Source organism: Dermacentor andersoni, chromosome 5 (assembly GCF_023375885.2).
Source record: "Dermacentor andersoni chromosome 5, qqDerAnde1_hic_scaffold, whole genome shotgun sequence".
Classification (NCBI taxonomy): Eukaryota; Metazoa; Arthropoda; class Arachnida; order Ixodida; family Ixodidae; genus Dermacentor; species Dermacentor andersoni.
Window position 1 is genome coordinate 76,939,446 of NC_092818.1, and position 7,267 is coordinate 76,946,712.

Genomic DNA, 7,267 nt, shown 5'->3' on the forward strand with positions numbered 1-7,267 from the left:
AAATATGGTTCAAGGCTATGTATACACGATCCGTATACAACGGTTACTGCTACAATTGCTAGTTCGAAACACGCTGCGCGAAATGTTGGGCCGCAACCAGACCTGTAGGTTAACATCATTAAGTCGAAGCGATTCTACTCGTAGATAAGCATGCACGTGTGTGCGCAACTCTTACTCGCGGACAGAGCTCTCCAAAGGGGCGCCCTCAAGTTTAGCAAACAGCAAGATTGCATCGCAGTTTACCCGTGCACTTGGCTGTGTAAGTCACGATATTTTACCAGGGTTCATGTGACCCCGGTAATGATAAACCGTATCGCCTGCATCTGCCTGGGTGGAGAATTGCGTAATACGCGCTGCGGCACAGCATAGTACAGAGTGCCATCCATGTGCAAGCAGCACGTCCTGGCATAACCACACACTTGCGAATCTCCGTACATGCTTGAGGGCTTTCCGATAGGAAACGCGATGTTTACGGATAAGCTACCCGATAGCAAATTGCAACGCGGCGCTGTGGCCAATTACGTATCAACGGTCAAAAACGTGATGCACATCGATTACGCGAGACGGACGTTGGACATCGGCCGCCCAGCCTATACAGACAGGCGTAATTTCTCTTTCCGTAATCACATTGAGTAAACTGGAGTTCTATAAAGTGTGTTGTGTCCAAAGTAAAAAAAAAAAAAAAAGTCGCCCTACTTTGTTCCTGAGTATAATGCAATAATGATGACGAGGTTCGTCATCATTATTGGCCATGATGCGTTCACCAAAGCATTTCTATGGCTGTTCTTCCCATTTTTCTCATCATAGAATTGCACCACAGGCGAAAAAGCTCCCCAAATCGGCCGCGTGAAGAATTGGAAAGTTTGCTTTAATGAACGCTTATATCGAAACAACGCGAATCCTCGTCGGTACGTTCAGTTTTCTCTTAAAGCACGTAGGCAATGAAGAATCCCACTTTCTTGAATGGCAAACAGTTGTCTTCCCCCATTTTTTTTCGATTGACGGCATGTAAGATGACAACGGCGCCTTGGTAACGGCTATTCCTCTGTTGCTACGTGTGAAAACAAGAATTGGTTGAAGAATAAAGTGAGAGTGGCGTACACAAAATCAGAAGAGTACGTGTGACCGAGAATATGCTACGTGCTGATCAATGTCGAATTCCGCCATATTGTCGATTTCGCTGTCTTAACGTATCTCATCGACCCACAGGGCTGCCACATCCTCTTTGATTGGCTCAAAACGCCGCTGTTACAAAATTCGATAATATGTCCGAATTTGACAGCATCGATGATAGCACCCAGTCCACAAACTTTCACGTTCTGACACAGCTGCCTCATTAGAACACAATCTCAGCCATTGTGGTTAAAATATCACAGCGTGTAAACAGTTTGGCCTGATAAGTCGCAGTTCTCAAACTATAGAACTGCATGAGCAGTGAACATCGCTATGAACGCATATATCTCTGAGCGTGGGATCCGTGTAGAAGGTTTGAAAACTGAACTTGTTGGTATATATACGTGTCTATACAGAAGTACTATGCAACAGCGCGAAAAAAAGCGACAAGATTAGACAACACGAGCCCAGGCTTCAAGATCTAATGAAAGAGGTCATGTAGTGATCTTCACCACCATGTAGTGATGGTGATACACGGTTTATTTGGGCAGTCACATTCGGCAAATCACGGAGCCAAATTTGATGTCGCACTTAACCGAACTTGACTGTTTGCGTATCTTCACCCATGGAGTATACTTATGTCTATTTTAAATAAAAGTTGTTTGTCCGCGCCCATGTTGTCTTTATTGCGTCTTTTTCATCTGTCTAATTATCATAGGCGGAGCAAACACGGATACGTATGATTGTCGGAGTGTCGAAACAGAACGACCAACATAATCTGAATTTGGATAAAGCTCTGGTGTTTGATGTTTTTTCTTAGTGTATTAGAAAAGGACGACATGCGGCCATGAGGGTGTCCATTCTGTCGTCCTTGTTAATCACCATAAGCCATGATCATGGGTCATAATCATTGAACAAGTATGCCTTTTATTTTTCACCGTTCTCTGGGTTTTGAACGCATCCTCAGCCCCTCAGCCCGACTAAAAGGAACACCGGAGCTCCTCAATGGTGAAAAAGTGCCATGTAGTGATGTATTAATATGGGTACTATATATAAGACATACCACATATCCTTTTACGTGAATGGCGAAATAGAACAGCAGCAATTGTCCCGTGGTCAGTCATGATCCTCACTTTCACCATAGGCGTTAAGGCTACTTATCCAAGAAACATTGTTTGTTTTACACCTTATAAACATAAAGAAAGTTGACACCCAGGTAAGATTATTGTTGTTGCTTGTTTCACACTTACTTACTTCTCCTAAACGAATGCACACACAGTAAGACAAAAAGTACTAAAGACAGAGAAATTTTCCCGCTTAATTGTTCGGTACAGGACCATGTACTATATTGGAAAGCGATAACCGCAAATTTTAAATAGATGTGCGGCGAACGAGGCGAGGTGTAAAGGGGCTAGCGACCGGGCAGACAAAAGATGGCGCTATTCAGGCCTGCTACTGTTATATGACCTTTCTTCAGTTGAGATTAAAATGGCTCTTTAAATTATTATTTTTTTGCTTCTTTGCAATCTGTGCTGTAAGTGAAAAAGCGTAGGCCATTTTATAACTATCTTTTAATCATTATACGAAGCTCCAAACTTTCAAAAAAGACAATACTTTGCCAGTATTGTGGGGCACGAAAAATAACTAAATATATTGATGAACTAAAACCATATTCGAGAAAATGGAAAATAAACTCCATAAATACGTAAATTTTCCCCGATTCCAAATTTTCGTTGCTCGCATAGGCTTTCAGCTTACCTAAAATGGCACATTAAGGGCGGTTTTGTAAAAGATCGCGCATAATCTTTAAATGCAGGCTCATGTAAGTTACTTGATGATATATATGTATTGTGGCCGATGTTGTGAGGTATACCTATCATGCGGTCTGTAACTGTTAAAGGCATTTTGTCGCCATTACAGCACTGATACAGAAAAAAAAAAAAGCTAGAACTTTAATAACCAATGCTCGCGGTTTTCAAACTGTGCTAGAAGCACTCCGGGCAAATAAATGCTTTCTCTTTAAAGCTTCGTACTGTATTCGCACTTTACTGTACGTCTTACGACCATATAAAGTGAGCAGGGAATGAAGCCAAGGAAAACATAGGGGTAATTAGCTGTGGTTGAAATCGAAATGTACTAAGTAACAAGAGAAAACGGGAAATGAAAGTGCACAAAAAGAAAACTTGCCGCCAGTGGGAACCGAACCCAAAACCTTCGCAATACGCCTTGGTTTCATAGCCCTTTGGCCTTATATAGTCCAGATTAACAAAAATCGGATCCCTCTGTTTCGCTTCTCCTGTACAGTCGCGGACAGAATAAAATGGACCACGGGATCTCCGAAAACGTTCAATTCCCGAGCAGCCTGTAGCAGTAACCAGTAAAACTGCCCACGACAACGTTGTTAGCATATTCTAGTCGAGGTCCAAAATGCAAATACCAGATTGCGTTGTGAGGTTGCGGAGATATTCAGCTTTTTCTTAGATTTCATGGTCCATAATATTCTGTCCGCGACTGTACGTCTTATTTACTTTTAATGTGTTAGACTGGCCCGAAGTACGTCTTGAAAATAGCAGCAATTTATTTTCCGAAGTTGATGCTTGAATGCTTCTGATGCGCATCATACAACTTCTCGAACTTCTTTGGAACTCATTTTTTTTTTGAAAATCACTGATTTCTCTTAATTTACGGAAATGATTTTATAGAAATAATGCCCGAGTTTGTTTCTATAGCTTTTTCAGATGACATTTCTGTACTTTTAAAGATATCCTCGAGTATAACGGTTGTCTGGGGTTCTTCTTATTAGGCAGTTGTACCGAAAATCAGGCGTTATATCAATCACTGAAATCACTGAAAAGCAGCCTAAAATGTTGGCCTACAAATTTAAGAAGAGCGTAAATGTGTAGCTAAAACGTTTACTGGTGGCCTGTTGTAGGCAAAATACAAATATCTGCCCACGTCTAACGCCATTTTCAGAATCCAAATTGATGGTTACCTCACCAATATAATGTAGTTAGCATATACAGTATACTTCTATTAATTCGAACTAGGTAAAACACGCCTATAACATGAAATACCCATGTCGAAAAAGTACTAACCAAGTAAATAAGCTTTCCTTGTCTCGAAGTAGTGCAAAGTAAGGCTGTTTTTGAATAAGGGGAATGTATGATATTCAACTAAAATGATGACTCATAGCCAGAAAAAGAAAACAGGCCAGCCGCAGTAAAGTTGAGCAGCTTATCGCTACAGAAAACTCATGCTTTCAACTTCAGATCTTACCAATAAAATATGAAGCACACTACATTAACTTCGAAGCTCATCACTTTGACGATAATTTTTTTTTCTTCAGCGTTCACCAGACCTACCTAAACATTTGGCTCGAATTTATTCGAAATAGTGCCAGCCTGTTCATCGCATCAGTGATAACCTATAGCATTAATACTAGCAATAATGTTTCTCTCGGTCTGTAGACAGACGTAAACTATCACGACTCTGCTTTATTTCATACATTATATTGCAGCTGTCCACATTTATTATCCGTCGTTTGCCATTCCCGTCGTTTACTTAATTTCATGAGCGTCAAACGTCTCTTTGGTAAACCCATCGGAGTCCTCAAAACATTTATTCCCGCCGCCACCGAAATAATTGAACGACTTACCAGCACCTATCGTTGCAGAGCCTCACTCGTCATGAATAAAACAACTAATAACAAAACACCTTTATCCACAAACACGTTAATTCTTCTCTAAAACGAATTTTTCCCTTTGGTTTTCGCCCTCACACTTGAGACTTGTTGTTTCAGTGTCTATGTAGCTCGTTGCACCTAATGGGATAAGTAACGATGCCCGCCAGTACCTGACTTTCGTTATTAGTAGTACACTTGCTATTAGAATGAAATGTTGCTGCACGAATTAAATGAAACACACTTTATGTCATTGGGTTGTGCATTACGAGGGAATGTTTCTGAAACAATAACAAAACAACAAAACAATTTGTAAATAAAGCGACTTCGTGCAGTTGAAGATCATCTCTTGTCGAGCTGACGGTAGGTTCAAACACGATCTCTCTCTCTCTCTCTCTCTCAGACACACGCACACACACACACACACACACACACACACACACACACACACACACACACACACACACACACACACACACACACACGCACGCACGCACACGCACGCACGCACACACACGCACACACACACACGCACACACACACACGCGCACACACACACACACACACACACACGCACGCACACACGTACGCACGCACGCACGCACACAAACACACACACACACACACACACGCACGCACGCACGCACGCACGCACACACGCTCAGTTACAACTTTATAAAATTACGACAAGCCTCAACGAGTAATCGGCTTTCGATGAACGTAACTAGGCACTTGTTCCTGCTGCGATATCGTATATTAACAGTAACTCAACTATTTACAGACAGCTCGAACAACATGAACAAATAAGTCTTACATACATTGCCGCACTGCCATAACATGATCGTCTCACACGACACTTATCCACACCGGCAGCATGAAAATACAAATGCCGCCTGTATCGCTAACTTCAGCACACGAAGCTTGTGACAGGCGGAAGCGTATACTTTCCAGAGACCGGACTTCGTGAAGTGGTGGAAAAGTGACTATGTTAGTCAGGGAGATAAACCTGTCAGCGCGTGTGAAAACAAGGACCACCTGAATCGGAATATGACAACACTCGCTGGCCCTTCAGAGTGCAGTTTCTGTCGCCACCGATAGATGGCGCTGGCATTCAAAGCTGGTCTCGGAAACAGGCGAAATCTGCCAGACGCCACTCGTGTCTTTCGAAACTTTCTGTTTCTCGTATTTATCGACTCCACACTATGTCACGTGCGTTTTATAAACTATGAGTTACCTCCATACGGCTTCAGGCCTCCGCGCTGTAGAAAACAGTCATTTGAGGGTCTACATTTTAGCCAGGAACTAACGCGCGGCGATCACCTGCTCGGTTCAAACGGCGCTCGGCGCAGCACGACAGCAGCTCAGCTTACTGAAACAACACCTCACCAACCCTGCATGATAACTTCAGAATAACATTTATAGAGATGGACCGAAGGAAGGAAGGAACACAAGTCAAATAAATCGCCAAGCGTACTGAAAAATGAAATTGGTGGAGAGCGCCTGTGTTGCTCCTAGCAACGAGCGTTGCCAGACTCGCTCAGCGTCGTCGCGTCAGGTTCGGCACGTAAGCGCTGGAATCCGCGCGGATCACGATGATTCGTCCACCGCTCCATAGATGTCCCCGCAATCGTCTTCAGAATTTTCGCGGCATGCAGAAATCTTTTCACGACGCTCGTGCGGCCGTAGTGAAAGTCGTGCAGTAGACGATACCTTTACAGTTTCTAATACGACAGAACAACTACGTAAACATGCAGGTTAACGCATTTAATGAGCATACATATTTGGCTTGGTAGCACCACCGTAAGGCGGCATGAAGCGGCGTGCTTTGCATACAAACAACTTGTTTGCTTCCTCTCTCCTTCCCTTTGTAAACGAACGAGTTTCCACTCTTTTTTATGTTTGTCTGCTTGACAGAGCTGTAATTCTTTCGTTAAAGCTGAAACAAATCCATTGCTTTAGGAGTTGTAATGAAATGTTTACGCAATTGTTCTGTCGTATTAGAAACTGTAAAGGTATCGTCAACTGCGCGACTTTCATTGCATTCATTTGTGTTCAGAGATATGATGGATGTGAACTCGTCCTTCTGGGCTCTTCTAGAAACGCGCACAATTAAAGAACAATACCAAGTAAGATAACCCAGTTCTCATTCTCCCTGTACAACATTGTAGAAGCACTTTGATTAATGAGCGTGTGAATATGTAAGAAAACACTGATATGACCGTATCTACGGCGCCGAAATCAACGCTCGGTTTGTTAAAAGGACAACTCACGGCATTGGCTAGCAAGAACATTATTGCAAAATCGTAAATGTTCAGCACGATTACCTATCTCTGATTGCGTGCACTTTCGTGCTCGTGTAATTCGGTCGCATTGGTAATGCGCTTCTTTGACGCACATAAAGGGATCGTACGGGGCATCGACGTCGCATAACGGCTCATTGCACCACATCTGATTTGCGGAAGAAGATGCGCGACA

The 7,267-nt window shown here is 42.8% G+C and overlaps 1 protein-coding gene across 1 annotated transcript in view; it reads left to right on the forward strand.

The window, feature by feature from the left end:
- The window catches only part of LOC126530796 (uncharacterized), a 581,130-nt gene that overhangs the window by 565,672 nt on the left and 8,191 nt on the right, over window positions 1-7,267 (forward strand). The window lies entirely within an intron of this gene.